Source organism: Dendrobates tinctorius, unplaced genomic scaffold (genome assembly GCF_039654945.1).
Source record: "Dendrobates tinctorius isolate UK_male_01 unplaced genomic scaffold, ASM3965494v1 ptg000039l, whole genome shotgun sequence".
NCBI lineage: Eukaryota > Metazoa > Chordata > Amphibia > Anura > Dendrobatidae > Dendrobates > Dendrobates tinctorius.
In genome coordinates this window covers 39,327,731-39,344,885 of record NW_027361707.1, presented here as the reverse complement: position 1 = coordinate 39,344,885, position 17,155 = coordinate 39,327,731, and the positions used below count along the sequence as shown (strand labels likewise).

Sequence of the window (17,155 nt, the reverse complement as noted above, 5' to 3'; positions counted from 1 at the left end):
GGCCATAACTCTGGAACGCTTCCATGGATCCCGGTGATTCTGACATTGTTTTCTCGTGACATATTGTACTTCATGTCAGTGGTAAAATTTCAACGGAAATTTGGCAAAAATTTTGAAAATTTCACAATTTTCCAACTTTGAATTTTTATGCCCTTAAATCACAGAGACACAGCACACAAAAAACTTACTAAGTAACATTTCCCACGTGTTTACTTTACATCAGCACAATTTGGGAGCATCAAATTTTTTTTTGTTAGGAAGTTATAAGGGTTAAAAGTTGACCAGCGATTTCTCCTTTTTACAACACCATTTTATTTTTACGGACCACATCACATATGAAGCCACTTTGAGGGGTCTATATGATAGAAAATACCCAAAAGTGACACCGTTCTAAAAACTGCACCCCTCACGGTGCTCAAAACCACATTCAAGAAGTTTATTAACCCTTCAGGTGCTTCACAGGAAGTTTTGGAATGTTCAAAAAAATGAACATTTAAATTTTTTCACAAAAAAATTACTTCAAATCCAATTTTTTTTTTTTTTACCAACGGTAAGACGAGAAACTGGACCCCAAAATGTGTTGTGCAATTTGTCCTGAGTACGGTGATACCTCATATGTGGGGGGGAACCACTGTTTTGGCGCATGGCAGAGCTCGGAAGGGAAGGAGCGCCGTTTTAGGCCATGTGCACACGGTGCGGATTCTGCTGCGGATCCGCAGCGTTTCTGGTCCTGTTGGTCCGCAGCAGATTTAGCTGCGTTGTACAGTACCATTGCTTTCAATGGTAAACTGGAAACCGCTGTGCACATGCTGCGGATTTTTCCGCACGGTTTTGCTGCAGTTTACAATCCGCAGCATGTCAATTCTTTTCATCCATTATGAGGTGTAAAACCGCACATAAACCACAGGACTTTAATCCTGCAGATTTATCTGCAGTTTTCACTACAAAATCCGCAGAGGCAAAAAACTCCGTGTGCACATAGTCTTACTTTTCAATGCAAAGTTGGCTGGAATAGAGATCGGACGCCATGTCACGTTTAGAGAGCCCCTAATGTGCCTAAACAGTGGAAACCCCCACAAGTGACCCCATTTTGGAAACTAGACCCCTTACGGAACTTATCTAGATGTGGGGTGAGCACTCTGAACCCCCAAGTGCTTCACACACATTTATAACGTAGAGCCATAAAAATGTAAAAATAATTTTTTCCACAAAAATGATCTTTTCGACCCCAATTTTTTATTTTCCCAAGGGTAACAGAAGAATTTGGACCACAAGAATTATTGTGCAATGTGTCCTGAGTACGCTGATACCCCATATGTGGGGGTAAACCACTGTTTGGGCGCATGGCAGAGCTAAGAAGGGAAGCAGCGCCAGATTTTACTGTTATGGTTTGCAGGTGCCATGACTCACTGGGAGAGCCCATGAGGTGCCAAAACAGCAGAACCCCCCATAAGTGACCCCATTTTATGACTTACACCTCTCAGTGAATTCATCTAGGGGTGCAGTGATCATATTGACACCATGGGTATGTCACAGAATTTTATACCATTGGACAGCCATGTGAAGAGACTCAGGAGGAACGGAGCGCTATTTGCCTATTCAAGTGAATGGCTCTGTGCACATGTCAGTGTGTTCCACAGACCATGTGTCCATGGGCAAAACATGCTGACATGTCCGTTTTTCAATGTCGTCGCTGGCCACAAAACATCCATCACACGTGCATACGCATAACACACATGGATGTCATCCATGCGACACGCATCGGCGCCGGGGAAGAAGCATTACAGCAAGTGCTGTTCCCCGGCGCCGGGTGCTGATTATAGCTCTCATCAGTCTCCGCTTCTTGTGCTGATCGCCCGCAGAGCAGGGGAGAATGACAAGATCAGCATCCGGCGCCGGGGAACAGTGCTTACTGTAACGCTTCTTCCCTGGCGCCCGTCCATGTGGTACTGATGCTGCACACGCATGCCACACGTGTGCCATAAGTATTACACACATGGACACTGACATCTCCGGTACCGGAAATATCAGGAAGTGTGAAAGAGGCGTTATAGCGGGTTTTTATGTTTGGCAGCTGTCACACACTAAAAGACGCTTTTTATTGCAAAAAAATAATTTTTGCATCACCACATTTCGAGAGCTATGATTGTTCCATGTTTTGGCCCACAGAGTCATGTGGGGTCTTGTTTTTTGCGGGACCATTTTTTGGCACATGACGTTTTTTGAGAGACAGAATGAGCAAAAGCCAGCAATTCATGAATTTCTTTTTTTTTTTGGGGGGGGGGGGGCGTTTACACCGTTCCACGTGTGGTAAAATTGATAAAGCAGTTTTATTCTTTGGGTCAGTGCGATTACAGCAATACCTCATTTATATCATTTTTTGTGTTTTGGTGCTTTTATACAATAAAAACTTTTATATAAAAAATTATTATTTTTGCATTGCTTTATTCTGAGAGCTATCACTTTTATTTTTCAGGTGATGGAGCTATATGGCGGCTTATTTTTTTTTGTGGGACAAGATGACGTTTTCAGCGGTACCATGTTTATTTATATCCGTCTTTTTGATCGCGTGTTATTACACTTTGTTTGGCAGTATGATGATAAAGCATTGTTTTTTGCTTATTTTTTTACTGGGTTCACTAAAGGGGTTAACTAGTGAGACAGTTTTATAGGAGAGGTCATTACAGACACAGCGATACCAAATATGTGTACTTTTATTGTTTAGATTTTTTTAATTCAAATATTTATTTAGTGATAGAATATTGATTTTTTTTATTTTTTAAATATTTTTACAATTATAGAATATAGATTTTTTAAAAATATTTTTACAGTTATTTAAACTTTTTTTTTACTTCATTCTATCTCTTACATGTTGTCCCACCATGGGACAATCATTTTTTGCAGGCTGATCGCTTAGACTATAGCATGCAGATGAAGATCTGCATGCTATAGAAGCTGTCAGCGCTGCACTTTCTGCACACTGACCTGAGAGACTTCCTGATCATGCACTGCGCATGACAGGAAGTTTCTCAGCTCTGGTACCCGGGTGTTGTCGGATTGCCATAGCAGCGATCGTCACGCCGCGGGGGTCTCCGATCCAAAGGCAGAGGGGCTGTCAGCCCTCTGCTTGCTCCCAGGATGCTGTGATCGCATTCGATCACAGTATTCCGGGGGATAAAGTGCCGGGAGCGGTCTGTGACCAGTGGTGTGGGGGTCCCACCAGCCCAGGGAAAATTGCCCCATTATAATCTGCCACCATAGCGCCACGCCCCCATGTATCAACCCTTTCCTCCCCCTCCCAGACCCACCGGCCACCGCAGCGCCAGCCCCTCACTGATAAATCCCTGCTCTGTGCGCACACGACCTGTGATGAGGTCACAGGAGGAGTCAGGGGTTTCAGTAGAGGCCCCTGATCATGTGACCCCTGACTCCTCCCCTCCTGTGACTTCATCACAGGTCCTGTGCACACAGCCATCATTGTATTGTATGCGGGACTCTGCTGTGCTGGTTGTCATGGTGCTGGATGAGGAAAGTATGTGTGGGGTCAGGAGGGGTTTACAGGATGGATGTAGCTGCATGTGTGTGCGAGGTGTACGGAGCAGACCCGCGAATGTGCGAGGTGTACGGAGCGGAGCCGTGTGTGTACGAGGTGTACGGAGCGGAGCCGTGTGTGTACGAAGTGTACGGAGCGGAGCCGTGTGTGTACGAAGTGTACGGAGCGGAGCCGTGTGTGTACGAGGTGTACGGAGCGGAGCCGTGTGTGTACGAAGTGTACGGAGCGGAGCCGTGTGTGTACGAAGTGTACGGAGCGGAGCCGTGTGTGTACGAGGTGTACGGAGCGGAGCCGTGTGTGTACGAGGTGTACGGAGCGGAGCCGTGTGTGTACAAAGTGTACGGAGCGGAGCCGTGTGTGTACAAAGTGTACGGAGCGGAGCCGTGTGTGTACAAAGTGTACGGAGCGGAGCCGTGTGTGTACGAAGTGTACGGAGCGGAGCCGTGTGTGTACGAAGTGTACGGAGCGGAGCCGTGTGTGTACGAAGTGTACGGAGCGGAGCCGTGTGTGTACGAAGTGTACGGAGCGGAGCCGTGTGTGTACGAAGTGTACGGAGCGGACACGTGTGTGTACGAGGTGTACGGAGCGGAGCCGTGTGTGTACGAGGTGTACGGAGCGGAGCCGTGTGTGTACGAGGTGTACGGAGCGGAGCCGTGTGTGTACGAGGTGTACGGAGCGGAGCCGTGTGTGTACGAAGTGTACGGAGCGGAGCCGTGTGTGTACGAAGTGTACGGAGCGGAGCCGTGTGTGTACGAAGTGTACGGAGCGGAGCCGTGTGTGTACGAGGTGTGCGGAGCGGAGCCGCGCGCGATGTATGGAGCAGAGCTGCGCACGCGAGAGGTGTACGGAGGGGAGCCGCGCGTGTACGAGGCGTACAGAGCTGAGCCCTGTGTTTACAGAGCTGAGCTGCACGTGTGCAAGGTGTACGGAGCGGAGCCGCGTGTGTGTACGAGGTGTACGGAGCGGAGCCGCATGTGTGTACGAGGTGTACGGAACGGAGCCCTGTGTGTACAGAGCTGAGCTGCACGTGTGCGAGGTGTACGGAGCGGGGCTGCACGTGTGCGAGGTGTACGGAGCGGAGCCACGCGTGTACGGAGCGGAGCCGTGTGTGTGTACGAGGTGTACGGAGCGAAGCCGCATGTGTACCAGGTGTACGGAGAGGAGCCGCGTGTGTACGAGGTGTACGGAACGGATCCCTGTGTGTACAAAGTGTACAGACCTGAGCCATGTGTTTACGGAGCGGAGCCATGTGTGTATGAGGTGTATGGAGCAAAGCCGCATGTGTACAAGGTTTACAGAGCAGAGCCATGTGTGTACAAGGTGTACAGAGTGTGGCCGTGTGTGTATAAGGTGTACGGAGCAGAGCCGCATGTGCACGAGGTTTACGATGTGTGTACTGAATGGAGCTGTGTGTGCGAGGTGTACGGAGCGAAGCCGTGTGTACGAGGCATACAAAGCGGAACAGTGTGTGAATGAGGTGTGCGGAGCCATGTGTGTACAAGGTGTATGATGGGGAGCATTCATACCTCCCAACCGTACCAGATTTTGAGAGTCTGCCCCACTGCCCCGACCTGGAGCTTACTTTTCCCGTGGACACAGGAGTATATGGCGGAGCCCCAAGGAGCACTTGAAAACTCGCACATGACATTCTATCGGAAGTGACGTGATGGAAAATGACCAGAGGAGATTGTGGCGGAACCATGGAGGCTCTTCAGGGAATGCTTCAGATCATCACCATGTCCTCCTTTGAGAGCGCGGACAGCGGGATCGCCTTGGACTCGGGGATGTCGGCCATGTGAGTGGATCATGATATGTCCTGCACCAGGAGGCTCAGGTGGGCACTACAATGTGAGCTGGTATAGTATCTTTATAGAATCTTTCTTTCCCCTCTTTCCTTGTCTTTTTCTTTCTTTCTTTCTCTGTTCTTTCTTTCACTTTCTGTTCTTTCTTTCCCCTCTCTTTCTCCCTCTCTGTTCTTTCTTTCTTTTTTTCTCTCGTTATTCTTTCTTTCACCTTTCTCTTTCTTTCTTTCTCTCTTTGTTCCTTCTTTCCCCTCTTTCTTTCTCTCTCCCTCGCTGTTCTTTCTTTCCCCTCTTTCTTTCTCTTTCTTTTTTTCTCTCTGTTCTTTTTTTCTATCCCCTTTCTTTCTCTGTTCTTTTTTCCTTTCTCTCTGTTCTTTTTTTGTTTCTCTCTGTTCTTGCTTTCTCTCTTTTCCTCAGTACCAGTCAATGTGCCCACAGTACCAGCCACTGTGCCCTCAGTACCAGTCAGTGTGATCAGCAGTGCTAAATGGGTGTGGTTGGGGCATGGACATGGGTGTGACTAGTTGTGAAATGGGTGTGGTCGGGCGGCCGGTAGCCAATCATCATAGTGGAAGGCATCTGTTTCCATCAACTTTGTTATATGTGGGCAGTGGGCACCTCTAGTAAGGTGGGCACAAGATGGCGGGTTCTTGTCACCTGTGCCTCACACAAGTTACTATGAGATGTAAATGACCAGAGGAGATTGTGACGGAACCATGGAGGCTCTTCAGGGAATGCTTCAGATCATCACCATGTCCTCCTTTGAGAGCGCGGACAGCGGGATCGCCTTGGACTCGGGGATGTCGGCCATGTGAGTGGATCATGATATGTCCTGCACCAGGAGGCTCAGGTGGGCACTACAATGTGAGCTGGTATAGTATCTTTATAGAATCTTTCTTTCCCCTCTTTCCTTGTCTTTTTCTTTCTTTCTTTCTCTGTTCTTTCTTTCTTTCTTTCACTTTCTGTTCTTTCTTTCCCCTCTCTTTCTCCCTCTCTGTTCTTTCTTTCCCCTTTCTTTCTTTTTTTCTCTCGTTATTCTTTCTTTCACCTTTCTCTTTCTTTCTCTTTGTTCATTCTTTCCCCTTTCTTTCTCTCTCCCTCGCTATTCTTTCTTTCCCCTCTTTCTTTCTCTTTCTTTTTTTCTCTGTTCTTTTTTTCTATCCCCTCTTTCTTTCTCTGTTCTTTTTTCCTTTCTCTCTGTTCTTTTTTTGTTTCTCTGTTCTTTCTTTCTCTCTTTTCCTCAGTACCAGTCAATGTGCCCACAGTACCAGCCACTGTGCCCTCAGTACCAGTCAGTGTGATCAGCAGTGCTAAATGGGTGTGGTTGGGGCGTGGACATGGGTGTGACTAGTTGTGAAATGGGTGTGGTCGGGCGGCCGGTAGCCAATCATCATAGTGGAAGGCATCTGTTTCCATCAACTTTGTTATATGTGGGCACCTCTAGTAAGGTGGGCACGAGATGGCGGGTTCTTGTCACCTGTGCCTCACACAAGTTACTATGAGATGTATTTTATTCCTGCTATATTTCTTGGCATACTGAAATGTTTTGACCAGTTGGAAGTTGTACAACCTGAGGATTGTGCATGTGTGCACTGCCCGCATGTAGTAATATGTGTCTGTGTGTATATATATATATATATACTTACTCCGACCCCTATATAAACCCTGCCCCTCCAACCGCCGTCCACTTTCCCATGCTCCTGTTCCAATCCTGGGGTCTTTTTTGGTCCCCCTTGGTCCTCCACATGCTGAACATCTGGGACATGACTAACATTGCGCAATGTGCGCTTGTTCGTCGCCAGATGCAGCGTCGTGTTCAGTGTGTGAGGAGACGGCGACTTGTCTGTGGCGTTAACCCCTCTGCTGCCATGCTGGACACAGCCTGTGACGAGGAGCGTCTCTTCCTGTGTATCCGGCCACAGGCTGCACATCGGAGGCTGCTTCTTCTATCTGGGGAAGTTCATGAAGCAGAAGCCTCTGTGTGACTCATGTGAAGTAACTTGTCTGACAGGTCATGGGTCCAGGTCAGCAGGTGATTGCAGGCTATTAGCTGGTTTCGATGTTAGGTACAGGTGAGTCAGGACTAGATGTTGGGTGGAAGCCTTCCACTATTTGTAAGACCTCGTGCACACGCTGAGTATTTGGTGAGTTTTTCACTCAGTATTTGTAAGGCCTCATGGACACACTGAGCATTTGGGGTTTTTTACCTCAGTATTTGTGAGGCCTCGTGCACACGTTGCGTATTTGCAGAGTTTTTTTACCTCAGTATTTAACCCCTTCCCGCCACGTATGCGTCATGAAAACTAGTGACTTCCCGACCCCGTCACATGACCGGAGGGCCTATGGAGTCTGAACAGCCCGGGGCCCTGGCTACCCTTAATCCACCCCTGTGCATCAGCATTGCTGTGTGTAGCAGAGATCACAGTCTTCTATGAAAGCCAGCCATAAGCCGGTGCTCACAGTAGGATCGTAATGGCAGGTGCAGAGGTCTTCTGCCGACCCCCGGCTGTCACGACAATCCAATTGCGCCCCACGATCACGTGTCAGGTGCATTGATGGTCAAGATGCATGACGCACTTCTGGCCGGCACGTGTTAAATCCCACCGTTAGTAATGGACAGCGAGATGTAACCGGATAACAGCCACGGGCAGAGCACCACTACACTCAAGGCTGTTAAAGGCACATGGTGACTGATTAAATCTGCCATCATGTGCGGGGAAAAGTTGTGGGTCGGTGTGCAAGCCCGCATCAAAGACAGGCACAAACTTTGACGTAAATGTACGTCAAAGGTCATGAAGGGGTAAATGATCCAGCAGCTCTCAGGAGATTAATTTTCTCCCTATATCTGAATGTTCAATAAGGCGGACAGGGAACATTATATTGCTATTAAAGGGCAGATTATTCTTCTAGCACCATTACGTCCATGACACCTTACATGTTAAAAGAGTGTAAAAAAAAAAAGTACAATAATCATGAATACAAGTCATCGACTGGTACAGGAGGAGAGATAGGACCCTGCCCGTGAGGGATCACTGTTTACAAGGGATGTGTGAGGCTACAATAGGGAGGGTAGAGCTGTTTGTGCAGCAGTATGATGGAACAAGGGTTACTGCAGGTTGTCTGAAGAGGTGAGTCTTTAGGTTTCTTATGAAGGTTCCCATGGTGGGTGAGAATAGATGTTGGGAGACTAACTCACAGCTGTATGGAGGAGACAGGTTGTGGATGGCTTTGTATGCCATGATTGTGGTTTTGAACTGGAGTCTCTGGTCAATCAATGAGGAGCCAGTGAAGGGATTGACAGGGAGAAGAGGTGGGGGAATAGGTGTATTAGTCGGGCAGCAGAGTTTAGGATAGTATTGAGGGATGCAAGTGTGTTAGAAGGGAGGTCACAGAGCAGGAGATTGTAGTCTTTGAGATGGGAGATGATGGGGGCATGCACTATTGTTTTTGCAGATTCCTGAACCAAGAATGCATGAATCCAGGAAATATTTTTGAGTTGGAATTGGCAAGAAGTGGAAAGGGCTTGGATATGTTGTTTGAAAGAGAGATGAGAGTCAAGGATAACCCCAAGGCAGCGAGCAAGTGAGATTAGGGAGAGTGAACAGGCGTTGACTTTGATGGCCAGGTCGGTTGGGAGGCGGGTTGAGAGAGATGGGGGAAAGGTGACAAATTCTATTTTGTTCATGTTAAGTTTTAGAAATTTAGCTAAGAAGAAAGATGAAATAGACAGATGTTGGGATTCTGGTAAGCAAGAAGGTGACATCAGGTCCAAAGAGGTAGATCTGTGTGTCATCAGCATAGAGGTGATACTGAAAACCAAAGGTGTAGATTGAGAAGAGCAGGGGTCCTAGAACTGAACCTTTGGGGACATCTATAGATAGGGGGTGATGAGGTGGTGTGCAAGAGGGAGACAATGTCCGGTCTGTTAGGTATGACAAGATCCAAGATAGGGCCAAGTCTGTGATGCCAAGAGATGAGCGAATCTGTAGTAAGGGGGAGTGGTCCACTGTGTCGAAGGCAGAGGACAGGTCTAGGAGGAGGACAGTCGTGTCCCTTGGCTTAGGCAGTTAGTAGGTCATTGGTGACCTTAGTCAGGGCAGTTTCAGTGGAGTGATGCAGCTGGAAGCCAGATTATAAGTGGTCAAAGAGGGAGCAGGAAGAGAGGTGGGAGGACAGTTCAAGATGGACGTGTTGTTCCAGTAGTTTTGAGGCATAGGGGAGAAGTGATACGAGTCGATAGCTAGATACAGAGGATGGGTCAAGGGTGGGCGTGATCAAGGTACATATAAAGCATAAGGGGGAAGACCCCAGTTGTTAGTGAGAGGTTGAAGAGGTGGGATGAAGACTGGTGAGGTTTAGTATGAGGTGGGACAGGATCAGTCAAGTGCACAGGTGGCGAGATGTGATCTGGAGAGTAGAGAGGAAAGTTGGTCTTCTATAATGGCAGAGACACTGGTTTTGGAGGAGGAGGGCTGAGTTATGAGGAAGGGCTGTAGGCCTGAGCTTTCTCAGATGTTAATTTTCTGCTTGAAGAATTAAGCAAAGTCTGCAGCTGATATGAGAGGAGAGAGAGGGGGTGCTGGGGGATGGAAGAGACAACTGAAACTACTGAATAGCTGATTAGGGTTGCGAGACAGGGAGGATATAAGATATGAGAAGCAGATTTGTTTTGCTGCAGTGAGTGTGGACTTGAAGGTGGCGTTTTCCAAGGAGACAGGTCCCCATTAACTATACAAAAGGAATCTACTGAGAACAAATGCCAGGAAGATCCCTTCCACTAATATATTCAGTAAATCTACATCAGGAGAAAACAGCATCCTGAGTGAGAAACTCCACAACTGCTTTGCAGCGTGACCAGGAGCTGAGCAGATTGATATATAGAAGATTCAGGGAAACCCGTGACTTAATCATTTACACTTTGCGGCCCAGCTCCATACACATATGACTTGCACAGTACATGTACGGCAGATAGTAAAATATACCCAGCTTATGATGAATTGAACCCTTTAAGTCTTTCAACTTGTGGTTTTTGCTGACTTTGTTGCACTAGATTCATCAAAATGGCACATGAGACTCGAGTTTTGAGCATAACCTCAAGCTGTCTTTTTCCTAACTGGTTCTGCGAGTGCTTAAATGGGAAAAGTTGCAGCCAAATAACTGATATATTCACTCCAGGGAGGACTAGAAGAGTAGAATTGTGCCAAATTTTGCAACTTTTTTTTTTTAAATAGTCGCATTTAATGAATCTGTTTAATTCATCTGGAAAGTCACACTGACATAAAAATCAGAAACCGCTTGGAGGAAAAAAAAAAAAAGTACAAATAGTTTGATTAATTTGTCACGTCCAAAATGCAATGATGAATCGTGCCTAAAGCGTTCAACACCTATAAAACAAATGTGTGAGATATGACTGGCAGATAAAATTTTTGATTTTTTCTTTATTTTCAGACATTTCTCCACTCAGCACGTAGATGTATTAAAATTGCAGAATCATCTGAAGATGGAGGCGCAGATTCTAGATTTGCTTTGGTCGTGTTAGTAAAAAAATAAGTGCATAGCAAGGTCATTGCGCTTTAGTTCATTACGTCCACATAGGACGAAGCAGATCCGGTAACTGATGTCCGGATTATTTGGGCTTCTTGTCCTTACTCAGCCGATCGGCGAATTCTACCAGAGTCCTTGTGGGGCGGCCGGACATGCCCTTGCGCAGATAAGGGACCTCATCCTTGTTGGACATGACTCCGGCTATATCCAGGTGAGCCCAGTGCGGGGACGTGACAAACTCCTTCAAGAAAGCCGCGGCCGTACACGCACCCCCAGATCTGCGAGAAGAAAACCTTTCATTAGTTTCTGTGGAGCAAGATACATTACCTCATGTATACTACTGATGTGGAAATTGTAGGTTTATTTTTTAATAAAATCCACATAAAAAGGAAAAAAAAACCCCCAATAATAATAATAATATTCCCATGATAGAAATTGATGACATATCCTGTAGGGGTGCACCCATGTGGTTAGGATCTCACCAATCATTTCTATAGGAATTCCAACAGATGAGCAAATCTGGATCTCCGTTTTGGTGATGGATGGAGGTCTCAGAGGCGGGGGTCGCTCTATGAGATACTTTAGAAACCTACTACAACCACCATATTTACATCCATTACCTGCTGTACTTCCCGACATTATTAAGGTCTGCGAGGGCCGACTCAGTCACTTGTTTAGTGTAATGATCAAAGAGAGGCATTCTCCATACACGATCCCCAGTCACAACGCTGGCCTGGAAGGAACATGAAACATCAGCAGTAAATTCAGCAATGTGGAGGACATCCCACAGGTCTAGAATACATACTTGGTGCCTTCCCACAAAAGGTGCAGGTGTACGGAGTTCTCTCAGGAGCTGAGCCGCCCCCATACAGAACAGATGCTGGCAGTGTTACACAGCTGGCAACTGCCTCTAGTAGCAACAACTGGAGCTAGCTCAGATCGCTGTATGACAGCTGAAATAGTGCTGAATGGGAAGGTGCTGATGGTTTCGTTGGCAGCCAGACACCTTCTGAAGCCCTCATTGCCTCCATCTTTGTGCTCCTACGCAGCCTTGCCCTATCTTAATAGGCGACTGGTAATTTTTATTATATATTGCTGCAGTATACAGAACAAGTTCAAGTAAAGAAAAACACACCCTGACAGTATGAATTGAATTCCTTTTCCTGATCTGAATCTATTTGGCATTGCTGCAAAATGAAGGAAAAACAATGAAAAATGTTAAGAATTACAATACTGGAAAAGACAAAAAATAAAGCCAAACTGAACATTTTTTTGGTCAACATAACCTCCAAAAAATGCAGTGAAAAATCAAAACGTTGCATGGACCCCATAATTGGGTCAAGGAAAAGAGAGAAAAAAAAATCTCGCCATGTGAAAAACAAGCTCTTGCACAGCTATATGAATGGAAGAAATTTTTTTTATTCTTTTTATTTATTACAAAAGTTCCAAATGTTTTCTTTAAGACCAAACAAAGGGGGGAGCCCAAACCTATGCAGCTTTGGCACTGTTGTAATTGCACTGACCTGAATAATTGTGTTCCAGGTCATTTACTGCACAATGAGCGCTATAAAAAAAAAAATTAAAAAAAAAAGACAAATATAGTACAAAAAGTGAATGGTGTCTTTCAAAACTAGAACACACCCTCCTCCCAACCCAAAAAAAAAAAAAAAAAAAATCTCTCGTACAGTTATGTTAGTGGACAAATAAAGAGCTACTGGAATAAGGAAAGGGGGGGGAATAAAGTGAAATGAACAATGATTCAGACAGAAGAGCATGTTATGACAAGAAGATAGAAAGTAAAATGTTTCCGACCTCTTGAAGGTGATTCCAAAGCCAAGAAGAATTGGTGAAGACTCCAGTGGCTGCAGATCCCAGGGCTACGTCCATTGCACCTACACAACAATTCCCGGTGAGCCGCGCTCCTCGTGAGAAGACACAGGCAGACATCTACATACAATAACTGCATACAGCTGCAGTACAATCCCACAAAGTGAAACGGATAAAGCCGGGCTCCATCTGCACCAATCACATCCTGGTAGCTGGTTGTGTCTACTGACACTTCTTCCACCATTCATATTCCACCCAATTGCAGCCGCCATAAAGCACAGACCACCAGACAGACAATGCAAAACTAATAAAATATACAGCTAAAGAAAAAACAAACATTATTTCTCTACGACATACATTAATTATATTTTTTTGAAATCCAAATTAAAAGGGTTCTCCAGTTATTACCGATCCATAGGACTGGTGATTAGAGTTGAGCAAATTTGTTCGGGTTCCCTCTTATTCGGCAAGCTATAAGCGCTTACCAAATAAGCTGCAGAGGGAACCCGGCTTCCTGGATCACACCGGCTGAACGGCTCTGCAGCTGCATGTGTCGCGCCTGTGTCAGTCACAGCATGTGACATATGCAGCTGCGGCGGCGATCAGCTGATGGGCAGGCGTGATCCAGGAACCCGGGTTCCCTCTGCAAAGTCGCCCAAGTCTACTGGTGAAATCTTACTGATCGGTAACCGTATTGATCGGCAAAATTGGAACTTTTATCTCTGGTTAAATAGAGCGGCAATGCAGATACCTGACCGCTGCTCTGCTCATCCTATGGGGGGCTGCCCAGTGCTGCACTCGGCTTTTTCTGGCAGCCCAGTAAGAGGAGGTATGGAGCAGTAATCAAGTATCCAATCTGCCACTCAATTTTGTAACTTGAATTAAAAAAAAAAGCTCAATCAGGGACAGTTATTCCCTGGTCAGACCCTCACCGATCAGTAACGGATCATCTATTCTGAGCTGGTGAAGGGGGATGGGGCCTGGCTACACCCGCCCATTAAATTCATCAAAAGTGGGGGGTGATTCTTACTCTACAAGTGTTACTCCAGTCCTGTTTCTTGCGAGGTGCATGGATCCGCACAGCAGTGATAACGAGTTTGGGGCATCCTAAGTGGCGCGCGCCTCTCACGTTGAGACCCCACACTTAATGAATCGGAGCCCATGTGTACATTCTTCCAGCCCCTTCCATCATGTGTACGCAGCTCCCATACCTGTTAATGTCGCTGCATTTACGATCGCTCTTGCATTAAAGTTGTGTGCGTAACACAGAGCGTCCGCCAACAGCAGCCGTCCCTCCGCGTCAGTGTTATCTACCTGTGAGGAAACAGCAGCAGTCATGGATTTACTACTTTGCCATCTATAAAATAAAACAAACTAAATTGCTGTTCAGATCTGATCAGTACAGGGCAAGGGATCAATACTTATTAGAGGAGAACCCTTCATCTTGCGGTTAGATATCTGTATTCTATTGAAATATAGGACTCGCACTTTATCTATAATAGTCACAAAACTGGTGGCATTAGAGAACAATCCGGCTCTATCGTGGTCTATTCTAGAAAGATCCTGCACTGTAATAAATCTAAACCCTGAAGGACTGAATACAGCAATTTATCCACTATTGTGGGATGGGTTTATATTTTGCTCGTGTCCCCCTTCTGTGGAGGCTTCTTGCCTTGTCTTTTCAATTGTAATTTGTTTTTATATATCCATCGAAAAAGTCAATATTTTAATTATGAAGCTGGAATCTCTTCCTATCTGACAGCTACTGACTATTGCAGGAACAGATATAGGTGGTGTATTGAATAGTGAAGTGTCTACCATTATCCTCCTTGGATATATAGGATTCAGCATTACCAGTGTTGCTTTATATAGGAAAAAATCCCGCTCTCATTGGAGCACCACCATGACAGCCATAAGGAGTCTTCAGCAGACCCCCAGCTGTCATGGCAACCCATTGTGAGACCGCGAGCACCTCGCATTGGAGCCAACAGCCAATTAGAACAGCGCGCTCCTCAGGACGTGAGCTGTGAATGCCGCTGTCAAAAGACTGGCAGCTAAGTTTAACAGGTTAACACCTGTGGACAGAGCTCCGCTCTACACAAGGATGTTAGAGGCAGATGATGGCTGAATAACACAGCCATCATCTGCTGGGAAAGATGCAATCTCAGTTCCTGAGCTCGCATCAAAGACAGGGTGCCGACAGATATCAGTAAGGGGTTAAAAAACAAAAACAATAATATGTTTGGGGGTTCAGTACTGGATTAGTGTAAGGGACTCTATACTAATACTACACAGCACAATGAAAACACTTGCCTTACCGGGGCCCCCAACACACGCTACGCCATTGACTATACATGACAAATGTATGGCCACTCCTCAGTGCCACTTTGAACTGGATAGCACTACTAACAATGGCTCAGGGTGGCGAGTTTTGAGCTGGTTCTCCATTGTTTGGTGGTGTTGGTACAGAACACTTTCCAGCTTCACACTGACCATGTACATCTAATGGTCCAACCCATCACAGGCCCCGCTACACATTGCCTTGGGTTACAATGAGATAAGAGCATAAACCCAGGGGCCAGATCTCCATTTATATCATGTTTACTAGGGAGCCAAAAGCTGAGGAAACCTAGGGCAAAGCTGATATTTGTATTCGTCACCCTACTAAACTCCTACTAGTCAGGATAATGGCCGTCACCACAGCCGGCAATGGGTGAAGATTACCTGGATGGTCTTCCCCGTTCTTGGCCTTCACCACATCCCCAGGCTTATTAGCTCTGCCGCTGGGCATATTTTCACACAGTGGAGCCAAACCTTACAGGACGAGATTAACACCATCATTAGTTTTACAGAAACATATTACATACAAGATAAAAAGTATCAGACAGGAGTAGAGATGCCATAGAAAACCTAGGACCAATGCTGAGTAACTACAATGGCCGCTGTTTGGGAGCCTCTTGGCAACAGGATCAAAGACTTGGCCGACTTCCTACTGTTCTGATAAGCCGCTGCGTGACGGGTGTTTTACTTTGTACCAAATTGATTTTTTTAAGTAATTTACTGCAGAATAATCAAATATAAAAAAAATGTCCTAAAAAGTGGTCCATGGGATGGGACAAGAAAGTAATCCATTATCGCATTTTGCCTGTTTTAAAGTTTATTTTTGTGTGTTTACGTGTCTATTTTTCTGTTTTTGCTGTCCCCGCCATTGTTGCCAGAGTTTGGGTGGTTTCGTGGAGTTTTTGTCCGATTCATCAATGGATTTAAAAAGAAAAAAATGCAGGTCAGCTATCTACTCCAATCTCCCTCTTCAGTTTTTTTTTCTTTTAGAGAAACTTCACAAAAAAAAGTGCCACAATTCTGGGCAATTCTCCCCCCCTCCATGGAAGACAAAAAGCAATTTTAGAGAACTTTTTATATGTCACACTTAAACGCTTTAAGTTTTGATCAGTGAGGGTATGCGAGTTTAGCACCCCCCCACTGATACATAAAACAAAAAGGTCAGGGGCACTATAATCAGAATTGTGCCCTTTTAGCTCATTTTTGGAGGGGCAGGGTTAGCATTGTATATGCTCACAAAAGTATATAAGTGGTCTGCGAAGGTTTCAGCACTCCGACACCATTAATCAAAACAGTTGATGTGTCGGAAGTTACCGTACTTAAATTGGGAGGGGAAAACATTTACAGCCAGATTTTTAAAAATTGTTCCACTGCATTTAAAACAAAATTAATTTTCAAATATTCCACAAATTTGTGTACACAGCTCATACCACGGTATGTGGTTCAATTGGTGGCATAAAAGTAAAAGTGAATAAAACTGTCATTTTCATATAGCCTTTATATAACTAAAATTGAAAGATAAATACTGTATTATTTTGCACTACACTCTAGGTTTAGAGAGCACAAAATAGGAAAAACATTTTTCCTACTAACTAAAACTTCCCGGGTAAAATGGAGAGGTCATGATCACTAATTTTAATGCACTAGGGTAGAATAGGAATGTAATAGATCAATTGTTAATGTGTATTATACACACACAGATCTGCTACGTATAGACACAGCTCTGAAACATTTGCACATTTATAGATGCACACAGCTCTGCTACATTTCCACATTTATAGATGGAAAACAGCAAAAGAGCAAAAAGGTTTACCGGTACAGGCCTCCAGACAAATGCACCATCAGGATGCAGTGGACCCATACAATTAACCCCTTCATGACCCAGCCTATTTTGACCTTAGCGACCTGGCCATTTTTGACAATATTGACCAGTGTCCCTTTATGAGGTAATAACTCAGGAACGCTTCAACGGATCCTAGCGATTCTGAGAATGTTTTTTCGTGACATATTGGGCTTCATGTTAGTGGTAAACTTAGGTCGATAATGTTTGCATTTATTTGTGAAAAAAACGGAAATTTGGCGAAAACTT

The 17,155-nt window shown here is 45.5% G+C and overlaps 1 pseudogene; it reads right to left on the bottom strand.

The window, feature by feature from the left end:
- Positions 1–10,773: 10,773 nt before the first annotated feature.
- LOC141088532 (cytosol aminopeptidase-like) overlaps positions 10,774–17,155 on the bottom strand; it is a 46,776-nt pseudogene continuing 40,394 nt past the window's right edge.